This window comes from Euleptes europaea, chromosome 11, assembly GCF_029931775.1.
Source record: "Euleptes europaea isolate rEulEur1 chromosome 11, rEulEur1.hap1, whole genome shotgun sequence".
Lineage (NCBI taxonomy): Eukaryota > Metazoa > Chordata > Lepidosauria > Squamata > Sphaerodactylidae > Euleptes > Euleptes europaea.
In genome coordinates, this window is record NC_079322.1 from 75678663 (window position 1) to 75695389 (window position 16727).

Sequence of the window (16727 nt, forward strand, 5' to 3'; positions counted from 1 at the left end):
GCACAAGGAGCAGCAGCTTTGCCAGATGAGGGAGCGAGAAGCCCCCCTAACTAGTCCTTTAATTATTCTCATGCTCAGCTCAGTGTCTCAATTAGGGTTGCCAGGTCCCTCTTTGCAACCGGAAGGAGGTTTTTGGGGTGGAGCCTGAGGACGGCGGGGTTTGGGGAGGGAAGGGACTTCAATGCTATAGAGTCCAATTGCCAAAACAGCCATTTTCTCCAGGTGAACTGATCTCTATCGGCTGGAGATCAGTTGTAATAGCAGGAGATCTCCAGCTAGTACCTGGAGATTAGCACAGGAGAAATTAATTCAAAATTGCAAAAATATTATTAATGCTAGACATCTATAATGTATCCATTCCTATGTCTAAAATAGGATCCTATAAAACTTTGTGCACAGATTCGTGCAAAAATTTCTAGTGCTCCGGTAGTTGATCATTTCCTGGCAGCCCGCCATTCGGAAAATGATCTCCGATTCTTCGTCATTTGGCATTTGAAGGGTAGACAGTTTGATAGAAGAGACACGAAGAGGATTCTGAGGCAAAAGGAGGCATTTTTATACAGCTTTTTAATACAATAAAACCCAACGGTTTGAACCTAGAAACCTAGAAAATGACCATTCCTGTTTCATATGTTTTAGGTATAATATGGTAACTAGACTAACAGTCACACTATAGAAGTATTTTGCTATATTAGATAGAATATGGTAGGTTCCCAGAGAATGCACAGGCAGGGACTAGCTTGCTGGCACCTGGTTGATATTTAGAGAGGAGGGAAGTTTATTGCCACACTTCAGAGTATCCTTTGAGGAACCAGTGAACTATCCTGATGACGAACTGAGCAGGGAAAAGGGCAAGAGTCCAGTAGCACCTTAAAGACTAACAAAAATATTTTCTGAGCAGGGTATGAGCTTTCGTGAGCCACAGCTCACTTCTTCAGATACAGCTAGAATGTGAATCCATCTGTCTTTAAGTAGAGGAGAGTGAATTCAGACAAGCATTAGTATGTAAATGTTAACAGTATGTACATGTGAATAGCAGGCGTGATGGGATTAGGTGTGGTATGCAGAAGAGTCTGTGATGTCCAGGGGAGAGATGGGTGTGGAGAAATCAGCATTGGTAATGAGCCATGAATGCAAGGTCTTTATTCAGCCCAGGTAAATGCATTGACTTTAGTTTGAATATCAACTGTAATTCAGCAGTTTCTCTTTCCAATCTCCCTTTGAAATTCCTTTGTAAGAGAACTGCTATTCTTAAATCTGCAACAGAATGTCCTGGAAGGTTGAAATGTTCACCCACTGGTTTTTGAATATTGTGGTTTCTGATGTCAGACTTATGTCCATTTAATCTTTGTCTAAGAGACTGACCTGTTTGTCCAATGTAGATTGTGGAAGGGCATTGCTGGCATGTGATGGCGTAAATCACATTAGAAGATGAGCAGGAGTATGAACCTGAGATAGTATGGTTGACATTGGTGGGTCCAGAGATGATGTTCCTAGAATCTATATGAGGGCAAAGTTGGCACCTTGGTTTGTTGCAGGCCTTGGTGCCAGAGTCCATGTTCCTGTTAAGAAGTTTATCATCATGGGTGAGAAGTAGTTTTAGGTTAGCCGGCTGTCTGTAAGCAAGAAAGGGATGCCCCCCCCCCCAGTGTCACAATCCAGCATTGGTTGTAGGTCCTTAATAATACGTTGGATTGGTTTTAGTTGGGAGCTATAAGTGACAACCAGAGGTGTTCTGTTGTCATTCTCTCTGGGCTTATCTTGTAGTAAGTTGTGCCTGGGTATCATTCTGGCCTTCTCAATCATCTTTCTCACCATATCAGCAGGATATTGTAGTTGCAAAAATGTTTGCTGTAGGTCTCTCAAGTGTGTATCTCTGTCTGAAGGATTGGAGCAGATGCGACTATAGCGTAGGGCTTGGCTTAGACAATGGATTGTCTGATATGGTTGGGGTGGTGGCTGGACACATGTAGATACGTTTGCCGATCCGTCGGTTTCCTGTACAATGTGGTGCTTGTGTGTCCCCCATGGATCCGTACTGTGGTGTCTAGGAAGTTGATTTCTTGTTCGGAGTAATTCATAGTTCGATTGATGGTGGGGTGGAAGTCGTTGAAAGCCTGGTGAAATCTTTCAAGGGCTTCTTTGCCATGAGTCCAGACAAAGAAAATGTCATCAATGAATCTCAAGTAAAGGAGAGGTGCCAGTGGGTATGAGTTCAGAAAATGTTGTTCTAGATCTGCCATGAAAATGTTGGCATATTGTGGAGCCATGCGAGTGCCCATGGCAGTGCCATTGATTTGAAGGTATAAGTCCTTATCAAACCGGAAGTAGTTGCGAGTGAGAACAAACCTGCAGAGTTGTGTAGCCAGATCTGCAGTGTTGTTGTCAGGGATTGTATTTCTAATGGCTTGTAGCCCGTCATCATGGGGGATGTTGGTGTATAGAGACTCCACATCCATGGTGACTAGAATTCTGTTTTCTGGGAGACGGTTGATGGACTGTATTTTCCTTAGGAAGTCTGTGGTGTCTCGGACATAGCTTGGGGTATTAATGACATATGGTCTCAGAAGTGAGTCCATATATCCTGATACTCCTACGGTGATGGTTCCAATGCTCGAAACAATGGGGCGTCCAGGGTTGCCAGGTTTATTTATCTTAGGCAGGAGGTAGAAAGTGCCTGGTCGAGGTTCTTGAGGAGAATCCATAGCAATTCGTTCCTGTGTTTGGGTAATTTCTTCATGTGTTTGGGTAATTTCTTCATGATTTCGTTGAGTTCTCGCTGGTATTCCTGAGTGGTTCAGGCACGGAGGTGCCTCTTTTTTGGATAGTACCTGGAGATTGGCAACCCTAGTCTCAAGCCAACAAGGTCCATCTCTTCCAGATAAGGTTAAAAGATAAAAGCTGCAGATCTGCTGCCCAGTGAAACAAACATACTCACAAGGAGAAAAGAAAGGGAGGGGAGTTGAAGGAGAAAAGTTGTACAAGATACAGCTACAACCCCACCCAACTTGTAATGTCTTCCTAGACGGTAAAACCCTTACTTCTCCCCCACTCCCTAAGACAAAAAGGGAGGAAATTAGAGACAAAATAATGTTAGAATATATTAAAGCATTAATATATTGAAACTGAAACAAAAATAAACCAAGTAAAACAGAACAACCCTGTTGCAGCCGAGCACTGCTCGCAAATGCCTGTTCCCACTCAATAGAACCAGAACTCCGCCCTGAGAAAAGTAATGAGTTAAAGAAAGAAAGAAGATTAGAGAAACAGTAAGAATTAAAGAAAAACACAGAAGAAAAACTCCCTCCTTTTCCCCTCGCCAGGTTATTCTGTTTGGAAGGAGGGGCTAGCACAGTGGGGGATTGGGAGGGGGGAGAAGAAAGAGACCCGGGACCTCCATCCCAGTGGCCGCAGGTGATAACAGCATTGGCCAGACATGCAGGCAGGGACGCTCTTGTTGCTTTGCCTTGCCTGGCAGACACCTTGCCCAAACCACCGTGCCTCAACCTCCCGCTGGCCCAGCCTGGCATAGACCCCTTTCCTCCCCACAGGGGCAGCTGCTCTCCTTCTTCCCTTGCCACTTATACTGTTTAGAGGGAGAGGCTAGCACAGTGTAGGATTGGGATGGGGGAGAAAAAAGAGACACGGCAGCTCCATCCCAGCGGAAGCGCAACCCTGGAGTGTAAAAGGCTGGGCTGGGAGGGAGCTAATTGGGGGAGCGCAGAAGGGAACCTGCAGGGACAGAGGGAGGAGGGCCAGCGGGTTTAACGCCGCTCCCTCTCTGCCCGCCACCCAGGGCAGCTGCCCCCTTTCGCCCCCTCCCCTAGATCCGGCCCTGATTATAGGATTGAAATTCTGGTCCCGCTGCCCCAGTATGTGTATTGTGTGCTTGTCATCAACTCCATGATTCAGCCAGAGTGGCACCTCATCACGCAGTCCGTGACATTAACATGATATGGAAACGTGAGAAAGCAGTGAGCAAACATGCACTAATGTAAACCGTGGCTAGATGACAGATAAGATAATGCTCCACTTCTCTCCCCAGATGAACCAAAAGATCTGGATGGTTTTGCAATGGGAGCATGTATTCTCCACCATGCCCTGACCTGGATGGCCCAGGCTAGCCTGATCTCGTCAGATCTCAGAAGCTAAGCAGGGTCAGCCCTGGTTAGTATTTGGTTGGGACACCACCAAAGAATACCAGGGTTGCTGTGTAGAGGAAGGCACTGGCAAACCACCTCTGTTAGTCTCTTGCCATGAAAACCCCAAAAAGGGGTTGCCATAAGTCGGCTGCGACTTGACAGCACTTTACACACACACACACACACACACACACACACACACATTCTCCACCACGGTGATACTTACAGAGTTTAAACTGCTAGGTTCGTGTCCGGTAGCACTTTAGAGATTAACAAGATTGTCATAGTATTTTTGGATAGAAATCCATCAAGAAATGCAGAAGGTGTTAAAACTTTGTTTTCCTCTAGACCCAGAGACAATGTTATTAGGATTGTCACCAAAAGAACTGGGGGGAAAAAACTATAGAGAACTTTTCAATTACATGATAACGGCAGCCAGAGTGGAAGCAAGAAGAAATCCTTGAGTTAGAAAGATGGAGAGAGAAAATGGCTAAATATACAGTGATGGCAAAGCTGACCCACTTGTTGAACAAAAGACCTGTTGGGGAACTATAGAAGAAATGGAAACTCTATTATGATTATGCACAACTGTAATTTTCTTACTTTGTATCAGAATAACTAGACTAAATAAGTAATAATCATCGATAGAATACCTAAGAATAATAAAGTATAGAATTTATTGGCATTTGATTGGAAGCAAGAATCAGTATCACATAATTTGATTAGCTTTATGTTTTTGTCAAATGGTTATATAGTACAAACATAAGATTTAGCATGTAGTCATGTTAAACACATAGGTTAGAGCAAAAGTTGGTTACTTAAAGAAAATTGTAGATCAGATGTTAAGGAGTAGCAAAATAAGCAGGAATAATCTTAAAAAACATTCGGTAGTATACAATTTTCAACTAAGGGATACCAGAGTTTTTTTAATCATAGGGTCTTTCAATCTGGATATTTTTTATAACCTAGCTGTTATAGAAAGTAGTTAATATATGGCACTTCTTAGAAGGTTGGATATGCTGTATGGATGGTTCTATGTATGAGTATGTATGTATTGTATTGTTTGTATTTTTTCCGTTAATAATTTTTTAAAAAAATTATTTTCGTGGTATGAGCTTTTGAGAGTCAGCCCTCCTTTTGCCAGGTGGTACAGGGCTTGAATCTAGTTGTTTTACAGCAGACCGGCACAGCCACCCTCTAAGACTATCTTCAGGATTTAAATTCTGGAAGAAAGACATTTGAGATATCAAGATCAGTTTCACTATGTTAAATGTTGTGTATTGCAGATATGTACCTATCCACTTTTTAAAAATTAAGTGCTCTGTGTAGCCTTTGTCTCATTCAGTGGGGTTTCCCCCCTCTGCATGTTAAAACACCCCAGTAAAGGTTTTTGTACCTTGCTTTCTTGACAAAGATATGATATCAGAAGTAGTTTTAAGTGAGAAAATTATCAGAACGCTTTGCCCAGGGCCTATTTTCTATTCCCCCCTTCCTTTCTCGCTCTGACTATACTCCATCTCTTGAATTTCTATCAGGACAAACTTTCTAAACAGCTGAACTGATTAAATGGCTTAAGACAACACAGCTTTCCCCTTTACAACAGAAAATTTGAGATATAACCTTCATTAGAAGTATTTTGGTTGTGGTTGCCAACCTCCAGGTGGGGCCTGGAGATTGCCAAGTATTACAACTGATTTCTAGACTACAGATCAGTTATCCTGGAGAACATGTCTGCTTTGGGGAGTGGACTCCATGGCCCTGTACCCTGCAGAGATCCCTCCCCTCCCCACACCCTGCCCATACCAGGCTCCACTCCCAAATGTCCAAGAATTTCCCTACCAAGAGTTGGCAACCCTAAGTTAGAGTATGTGTGTTTTGGTTAATGTTGCCCAGTCAAGAAAGCATGGAGTCACATGCAGTATACTCTCTACTAGCCGATGTATGGCAACAAGTATAAAACTTACTTGTATCGAAGCTTATTCACATTCACATGCAATTTGTAGTAGAAGAAGAAACCGAAGCCTAAATAATGCTGTTCCCCATTAAAAGTGGCCAGCTAATCCGTGTGTGCAAGTACAGGATTATGAGTGTCACGCAGGGGACACTCTAGCACTGTCCCCCCCAAAATCTATGGAAATCATAGAATTTGGGGGTGGGGTGTTAGAGCGTCCCTGGCACAATGCTGGCATATCCGCGTCAACCCAGAAGCGATATCATTGTGCTGGGCACGCAGATCGCTCGTGGTAGCCACGAGGATGCCGTCATGTATAGTGCAATTCAAAGTGCAATTCAAAGATGAGATAACACCCCTGTAAGCCCATTAGTTTTAATGAATTTAGAAGGGGGTACGTGGCGCAGAGTGTTAAGCTGCAGTACTGCAGTCAAAAGCTCTGCTCACGACCCGAGTTCGATTCCAACAGAAGTTGGTTTCAGGTAGCCGGCTCAAGGTTGACTCAGCCTTCCATCCTTCCGAGGTCAGTCAAATGAGTACCCAGTTTGCTGGGGGTAAAGGGAAGATGACTGGGGAAGGCACTGGCAAACCACCCCGCAAACAAAGTCTGCCTTGGAAACGTCGGGATGTGACGTCACCCCATGGGCCAGGAATGACCCGGTGCTTGCACACAGGGGACCTTTACCTTTACCTTTACGTCTCTTTAGGATTGAAGGTTTTCATTGTAAAGCGAAACTTATCATATTTTCCTACTCTGCTTCTTAATCCTTTGCAGTAAGTAAAAGTATCCCCCGTTAATGAACTGCCTTCTTTTTCAGCCATGCTTGTTGAATCATAGAATCAAAGATCATGGACAAAAATCGGATCTTCATGTGTGAACTCACAGCCTGCTCGTACCCCTTAGTCTGTGGTAACAGGCACAGCTAATGTTCGGAATTTGTTTTTAAAGGACATCTTGCACCTCTAGGAGGCAGTGTTTACCACCATTTATTGAAATTCATCTGGCAGTGTTTCCAGGCATTTTGGAACATCATCGTTAGGAATGCTTGGAAGTTATCATTTTAATTGGGGTGGATCCTCTGTGTGTGTGTGTGTGTGTTGTGTGTAAAGCATCATCAAGTCACAGCCGACTTATGACGACCCATCATAGGGTTTTCAAGGCAAGAGATGAGCAGAGGTGGTTTGCCATTGCCTGCCTCTGCGTAGTGACCCTGGACTTCCTTCATGGTCTCCCATCCAAGTACTAACCAGAGCCAACCCTGCTTAGCTTCTGAGATCTGACGAGATCAGGCTAGCCTGGGCTATCCAGTTAAGGGTTGGTGGATACCACTGCCCAAACACTCTGCTGAGCAAAAGCTGGAGCCTTCCTCCAACTTAAGTGTCTCTTCCACTGTCTCGGTTGTTCCTTGGAGTTATGCATGAGTTTTCCCTCCATTAGAGATGACCTCGCTGCCAGCCCTCACAATGTCCGGGTCTTCCCATTCCTCTGTTAACCCGACTCTTCCATCTTCCCTCAGCAAAGCCCGAGTGAAATTCCCATGCATAAGGCAAAGTGCAGGACGCGCAAGCTTGGTTTCTCTCACAGCCAATTACAAAGCAGCATGTCCAGAGGCAGGGGCTGAAATGCTTCCTGCTTCGTGGGAGCTCTTCTGAGCAGAAGAAAATCTTTTTAAAACCGAGCCTTGGATTTCTCCCCTCCCCCTTTTAGATTGCTCTGTTTTTTATGTTGTTGTTCTTAAAATGCTTTTTTATGTGGCAGTTGGGTTTATGGGGGGAGATTTTCTCTCAACAGCAAGCTCTACAAAGCCAATTACAAAGCAGCATTTCAAGGGGCGGGGACTTGATTTGAGCTTGGAGACTGCTGGTGCATAGATTCCCAACAGGAAAGTGTGGGTCCAGCAAGCAGCGAACCTCCGGTAAAACTTCCATGCATAAATGACCTATGTGTGTGATTACTCACTGCCTTGCCACCAATTGCTGCCTCCAATTGTTAGTGCACGTTGTTATGTCTGACATGTTTTGGTGAGACAACTACTTAGGTTGTACGTGTTGCTCATGGTGTCATTCACTCAGTTTATTAGAGGCTGCTGGGCTTTCTGATCTGAATCAGTTTGCTTAAGCACCTTCTCTCACAGCCTTATGGGAACTGCAGCTCCCCCTCCCTGTGCATCTGTAAAAAAACACACACCCTTGTTTTAAATACTATTTCAACTAAAAGTAATAATGCTGCTCCTGAAATACATTGACCCCTATTTCAAGTTAAAAGTACAAGCAGCCAAACTTTCTGGTCTCCCAGATACAAATCTTTGCGGTCCCTATGAGACGACACCTACTAAGGCATCTATATATATATGTTTATTATTGATACAGGTCACCGAGGAAGCCATGTGCGAGGCGTGGTCCCGATCTGGACGACACGTCTGACATCTTTTTCCTGTGGCTTTGCTCCAATAACTGAAACCTAAAAATAATTTTAAAAGACTCAAAAAAACCTTGACATCAAATGATACCCTAATTGGTGATATACCTTGACTTACCTGTTGAATTAGGATCTATGATATCCTTTGGACAAGTCATATTTATTGGATTGCTTTTGTAAATTTTGTATCTGTCTTGTACTCCTATTTGTACATGCTGTATATATATTTATTCACTTTGCACTTTATAAATTCACTTATTTGCTTTATATTGTCATAGTGCTGTTTTGGGTTGCTCCAATTATCCTTACAGCACTGAGCCTTTATTTCTTATGGAGTACCTGGAGACTGGCAACCCTAACTTGCATGAAAGCAAGGAGTTTGACCAAGGTAAATTTGGTTGGAGTACATGGTTATATTAAAGAACTTACCATCCCTATTTATCATTGTGAGGAATGGAACATGTGCTCTCCTCCTCTAGCACTTTGTGCCTCTGGTTAGAGTCCATCTTTCAGTTTGGAGCTCTTGTTGAATGAGTCACATCAGAAAGATTAAAAACAATGTCCATATATCATATATGGATTTTAATATTTCTTTAGTCTATTAAAACATTAATATCCTGCATTCCCTTCCCTGCAAAGGGGGAACTTTGCGTAATCAGCGGCTCATCTTAACAATATTGAGTTGATGTGTCTGCAACATGGTTTTAGTCTGACGTAACCTACAGCTCAATTTTGTTCAGTGAAAACCAGGTTCTTGGCAGAAATCCTGAATTTTGAAATCTGGAGCACACGTCAACACCTGCTTGTACTGGCAAGGCAGCCTCAGGTAAAGAGCTGTTGTACGTGTTATAAAATAGTTGCCACACACGTTGTGACCTGTGAAGCAGCAGCAGCAGAAGAGTTGGTTTTTATATGCCGACTTTCTCTACCACTTAAGGGAGACTCAAACTGGCTTACAATCCCCTTCCCCTCCCCACAACAGACACCCTGTGAGGTAGGTGGGGCTGAGAGAGCTCTAACAGAGCTGTGACTAGCCTAAGGTCACCCAGCTGGCTTCATGTGTAGGAGTGGGGAAACCAACCCTGTTCACCTGATTAGCCTCCGCCACTCATGTGGAGGAGTGGGGAATCAAACCCGGTTCTCCAGATCAGACTCCACCATTCCAAACCACTGCTCTTAACCAGTATACCACGCTGGCTCTCCACTGTGCAACTTGAAACACTGCTTTACAGTATTTTGCGATATCCTGGGATATTTAGCTGTAAGGAAGGGCTGATCTCTACTGATCTCCAGACAAAATCCTCTGGATAACAATGAGCATGTTTTATTCATAGCCTCAAAGGCCTTTAGCCTACTGTTTATGTGTTTCATATTCCATATTCCAGATGAGGTATTTTCGGACATCTTATCAAAGCATGGCAATGTAGTTCGTCAGTTAACTAGCATTATGCATTCAGATGTTAATCCAAATCTGGGATTAGGGTTGCCAACCTCCAGGTACTCAAAAGAAAAATAAGTACCAATCCACAACAACTTTTAGAATGCAAACACAAATTTAGTGCAAGTGAAAATAAGTGCAAAAAGTGAAACAACAACAGACATCACAATACAACTCTAGAGTACATTGCTCCCAAAGGAGTCTTCAATGAGGTTGTCTAAATCTATTTACAAAAGTCCCAAAGACTTCATACGGTGTTTGAAGCGGAAGACGATGGAACAAAACAGAACAGGTCTGGTCGTGGTTGAAACGCAGTCCGGATTAACTTGACGTTTTCACCGCCGCAACGGCGGCTTCATCAGCAACTCTGTTCAGTATCAGGAGACAAAGCTCCTAAATAAAATTCCTGCCAACTCTCGTTTGTTAACCGGTTGCATCTGCTCACAGGATTGCAGCGAAAGCCTCCTCCTGCTGGGCCCGGAAACAGATCCTGTTCGTATCCAAGAGGCATCCCATCAACCAATCCTCATTAAGGTTGCCAACCTCCAGGTCATATTCGAAACATATATTGAATGGAGAGACAGGTAGGTCCAAAAGACAGTGCAACAGTATACAGTATTCGTTAGTTTCAGCTTCAATACTACATGACTGCATTTAGATATCAAGGATAGTCCTCATGTTCCACGCAGGGGTACATTAAAAGTATTCCTGCCCACATGCTTATTGACACTTAAAAAAAAACCTCTAAAGGGTTAGTGAGACAGGACCTGCCTTTACAGAAGCCATGTTGGGTTTTGCTCAGCAGGCCTTGCCCTTCTATATGCTTGACAATTCCATCTTTAATAATGGTTTCCATTATTAATTTACCTGGAACAGACGTTAAGCTAACTGGCCTGTAATTCTGCTTGTTGGAGGACAGGATGTTTAGGACAGCCTGGGTTGGCCAGGGTTGATATTTGGATGGAAGACCACCGAGGAAGATGAGGGTTGCTATGCAGAGGCAGGCAACGGCAAAGCCACCTTGCCTTGAAAACTCCATGAGGGGGTGGCCGTAAGTTGGTTGCGACTCGACGGCCACTGGATTATTTTTATTTCTACAGAGGAGTAAGGGGCATTTCCATTTGCTGGCTGCCAGTTTGTATTGTCTGTATCAGTGATGTGGATATTGTACTAGGTGCACAGCTTCATGCAATGGAGTCTCCTCTGATGTTACTCTGGAGCACAGGTATGAGAGACATGGTGACAGGGAGTGCACAGGTGATGTGAAACGGCTGCAGAGGCATAATGGTACTCCCCTTCCATCCAGGCTCCATCCCATCTGAAGGAATGTAGGTGAAGAGTCTGCTGGTTCCTCCATTTTAATCACGATGTTGTGCAACGCCAGTTTTGTTAGCAAAGGATGACCTTCTACATCTGGCATGCGGGACCAGCGCAAGGTCTATACCAGCATGGCAAAAGTAGGGTGCTATGCCAATTACTCTGATATTTGTTTATTTATTTATTTGCTTGTTTGTCTTTATAGCTCACCTTTCTCCCTTAGGCTCAAAGCAGATTAGAGGAGAAGGAGGAGTAGGAGGAAGAAGAGTTGGTTTTCATACCCCATTTTCTCTACCTTTTTAAGGAGGCTCAAACTGGCTTGCAATCGCCTTCCTTTCCTCTCCCCACAACAGACACCTTGTGAGGTAGGTAGAGCTAAGAGAGTTCGGAGAGAATGGTAACTAGCCCAAGGTCACCCAGCTGGCTTTATGTGGAGGAGTGGGGAAACCAGCCTGGTTCACCAAATTAGAGTCCACTGCTCATGTGGAGGAGTGGGGAATTGAACCCAGTTCTCCAGATTAGAGTCCACCGCTCAGGTGGAGGAGTGGAGAATCAAACTCAATTCTCCCCATTAGAGTCAGCCGCTCATGTGGAGGAGTGGGGAATCAAACTCAGTTCTCCAGATTAGAGTCCATTCCTCTTAACCACTACCCCATTTTGTTCCACGCAGTGTAAATCGCCACTTTTGGGCCAAATAAACTCAAACCCGAAATTTACTGGTTTTGGGGTGGGTTTTTTTGCACAACCCTACCTATCACTGACACCCTGCTCTTCAACTTTTTTTCATAGCTGTCATAAGAACATAAGAAAAGCCCTGCTGGATCGAACCAAGGCCCATCGAGTCCAGCAGTCTGTTCACACAGTGGCTGACCAGGTGCTTCTAGGAAGCCCACAAACAAGACGACTGCAGCAGCACCATCCTGCCGGTGTTTCACAGCACCTAATATATAGGCAGGAGCCCCATGGCGCAGAGTGGTAAGCTGCAGTACTGCAGTCCAAGCTCTGCTCATGACCTGAGTTTGATCCTGACGGAAGTTGGTTTCAGGTAGCTGGCTCAAGGTTGACTCAGCCTTCCATCCTTCCAAGGTTGGTAAAATGAGTACCCAGCTTGCTGGGGGTAAAGGGAAGACGACTGGGGAAGGCACTGGCAAACCACCCTGTAAACAAAGTCTGCCTAGTAAACGTCGGGATGTGACATCACCCATGGATCAGTAATAACCCGGTGCTGGCACAGGGGACTACCTTTACCTTTTTAATATATAGGCATGCTCCTCTGATTCTGGAGATAATAGGTATGCATCATGACTAGTATCCATTTTTACTAGTAGCCATGTATACTCCTCTCTTCCGTGAACATGTCCACTCCCCTCTTAAAGCCTCCCAAGTTGGCAGCCATCACCACATCCCGGGGCAGGGAGTTCCACAATTTAATCCTATACTCTTGAGTTCCCAAAAGGCATACCTATTGATCAATCTTTGTTTGTACAGATCAGCTGACAAAAGGCACCCTATATTCAGCACAAAACAGGACAGAGTCTGGTGGCACGGCACCAATGTGTTATCTTAGAGGCATTTCAATAACAGTAGGATGGGTGTGGGGAGGTGCCAGGGCTAACATTAGAAACCCTCGGAAAACCTCCGCTGCCTCACACCACATTAGGGTTGGCAGGTCCCTCTTTGCCACCAGCAGGAGGTTTTTGGGGCAGAGCCTGAGGAGGGTGGGGTTTAGGGAGGGGAGGGACTTCGATGCCATAGAGTCCAATTGCCAAAGCGGCCATTTTCCCCAGGTGAACTGATCTGCATCTGCATTTTTGGATACAGCCACACTGCTACACTGTTCCATTTAGGATACAGCCATTTAGGATACTGCTACACTGGCTATATCCTAAATGGAACATGGTGACTATCCTGTAATATTAACTGCAGTCAAAAATTATTTGAATCAGGTTTTCTTGACGTTTGGGGACTGATGAAGAATTGAATTGAAGAAATTTGAAATGGCCGTATCCCCGTGTTATGTCCTATAGCTATGTTTCTTCTGCTTTATCACCTTGAAGATGCATACATCAGTGACCACTGGACTTTGTTAACATAGGATCATGTTGGATGCTTTGATTCTATATTGATGTTGTTTATCACTTGTAGCCTTTCTGAATAGAACCTTTTTCACTTTGTAATTATAGTGTTGTGTCGCTCCTGTGCTTAGTACCTGGAGGTTGGCAACCCTACACCACATGGGAGTCTGAGGCTCTGCCCGCACAGGCTGTCCATTGGCTCAACCCCCCCCCCCCCGCCAAGGAACTAAAATGGTCCTTAGGACAGGTTGGGCTTTTGCCGGAGCAACAGAATTCTCTCTACCTTGCCCGGTTCTTCACTCAGCAGTCACAAAGACCAGAACTGATAGCTAGCGGTGCTAGAAAAGTCCAACATACATACATTTTTTAAAAATTCATTTTTTAATTTTATTAGATTTTAGGTCACCCTTTCTTGACCAGGTCAGGCTCAGGATGGCTCACAACCATTTAAAACAATTTAAACCAAACCACATTTTACAATAAAATTAACCACATAATAAAATCCAGTCGCTTTCAAATATAGCAGCAACAGATATACTACTGATAAGGGGAGGGGAGGGACTTCAATGCCATAGAGACCAATTGTGAAAGCAGCCATTTTCTCTAGGTGAACTGATCTCTGTCGGCTGGAGATCACTTGTAATAGACAGGAGATCTCCAGCTAGTACCTGGAGGTCGGCAATCCGATCAGAGACGAGAGCTGTAACTGGCTATTTTTCAGTTTTACCAATCTAGTTAACGTTAGAAATGGCTGAGGGGTCCCAGATTTTAATATGATAGCTTATGCCTTCGATAAGTAAGGATTGTGTGATGGCTTTTAAACTGAGCATTTTTGTGCTGGAGACTCCTGTCGAAGTGCCTGAAGATTTCCAGGTTCTTGCCACAACAGAATAATGCAGCTGCAAGAGACATCGTACAGATCAGCTTATCATGGTAGTATCACTATGGAAGTCGCTTCCCTGCGTGAGAGCATTCATAAAATTATTATGCAAAATCATTGCCCTTGCAGGCTTAGCAAAAGGAGAGATGTAGTGCTTCATGATTCCCAGATAGCAAGAAAGAAAGCACACGATGCACTGTTGCCTTTAATTTGCAAACTTTCAGAATGCCAAGCATTTAGAGAGTGAGATAAGAGATCAGAGGCTCTGATACAAATCAGGAAAGTTACCAGTTCAAATTTTGCCTCTGTCATGAACTCACTATTGTTAGCCGAAATGCTCTTTAAATGGGGAAATTAGCGAGCAATCGGAAACTACAATATTTATAAAGCGGGAGCAACCTTTGTATAGCAGAGCCGGTATTCTGTGACCTTTGAAATGACGACAGAGACAATGGAATCCGAATTAATTCCAAGCAATCGGAAACCACAATATTTATAAAGCGGGAGCAACCTTTGTATACTAGAGCCTGTATTCTGTGACCTTTGAAATGACGACAGAGACAATGGAATCCGAATTAAGAGAGTTTATGTCGTTTCAAGCATTCAGTGGTGCAACACAAAACCATACAGAGAATCTAAGAAATAAAAGGTAGTAGAGTAAGCACAGATGCCAACGTGGCAGGAGGTCGTTGAGGGGGTAATACTACACCTTATCTAGATGAGGAGTTGTCCAAGTTCCCGTAGACTAAGATAGTAGAAAATAAAGAAGGCGAGGGCAAGGGGTTCCCGTAGGCTCAGCTAGCGAGGCGGGAGGGAGCGTGGTCAGGCTGCGCAAAACCTTAACCAGCAGAGTAACGGCAAAGATGCCAGGAAAGACCTAAGGTAACATAATGGCAGTGGGCTACCCCAGATATACTGTTTCTCTGGGGGCGGGGTGATGGGATTACCCCTTCCAGGTTCCCAGGTGACAAAAGGAGTGACAAAAGGATTAATCTTCGGCTGTCGGGCTGGGGTAGTGAGAATTTAGAAATCTATTCTAATTCCAGTGACTTGCACAACCGGGAGAATCCGGGAGCTTCTGGTATGATTGGCTTAATGACTTTACACAGTAGTCCAACTTTGCAATGTCTGGAGGCTTGCTTCTAGGCAGGGCTGGCAGGATGACACATTGATGATAGCAGGATCGCTGCTGATGGCCCATTAATCTGCTGATGTTGCAATGGGAGGGGGGAGTGTAGGAGCAGGATACGTGACTCTTTCGCTTCCACGAAATGGCTGCGGCTTGAACCGGGATCCATTCTACCAAAATGGAATTGCTTTGGTTCACTGGGGAAGTTGACCTGGCCTCTGCTACTGAATAGGGTGACCTGCCCTCTGTTCCTCAGCTGCCGGCTGCTCGGGACGCATAAGAGCGGTTCGTGTCAGTTTCACTGGCGTGCGCTCTAGCCTTCCCTGTAACGTTTAGGGCAGGCACGCGGCTGGAACAGTGCGCACACATAGACTGTTGCGGGTGCCATGACCAGTCCGGGAGATTGGCGACCCCTATGCTTACACTATACAGAAAGTTTGGCAGGCCTTTGGGGATATGCAGAGTGCTTTCCAGTCCAAATCCCTGCATCCTAAGCCAAGCTCTCTCTAATTGACCAAAGCCAGGGTCCCCAACATGGTGCCCATTGGTGCTGTGGTGCCATCTTTCCTGGTGCCTGCCAAGTGTCTTTAGAAAGTGGGTGGGACCAGGTGGGGCTTTTCCCCACAGGGTTTCTAACTGACCACTGGAGATTAGGTGTGCAGATTCAAAAACACATTGCTTTGGATCTTGACTGCATAATTTAAGATTAGCTGTGTGTATGCAACAAAGTATTTTTAACCACTCCAATCACCTCCAACGTAACAGGGTGTTTTCCTCTCTGCAATTCAGCTGTCTTACTTATGATATATTTTTTAAAGATCATCTATTGCCATTGGCATCTATTGCAGCATATTCTGGGCTGCAGTAAGATTCCTGTTTTTGGATTAAGAAAGACCCATTCTCTTAGAAATTATTTTGTTAAAACTGATATAGTCTCCAAACCTATGAGGAGTTCTGCCAACGGGCATCATAAATGTGGCACCTGCTCAGTTTGCCCATACAGCTTACCGATTAAGTAAGTCAGTGCATCTTCTTCTGATTTCAAATTTAGTCTTAAAAACTTTAGCATTTGTGCATCACACCAAATGGTTTGTTCCATACTTTGCCCATGTGGATTGATGTACATTGGCAGCACTGTGAAGGCAGTGAGATTGAGGATAGGAGAGCATCGGTCTCACATATGTGCCTGGGTGAAAGACGCCCCCCTTGTCGAACTTTTTGCTATTAAAGGTCATATAGAAAATGATCTTTTTTTCTTTGTCTTATGGCAGTATCACGCACGTCTGTTTAATGTACAAGATGTGCTCAAAATTCTTCTACAACAAGAAATGAAATTCATTTTTTGTTTAAAATGCTTGCTCCAGGAGGATTGAACA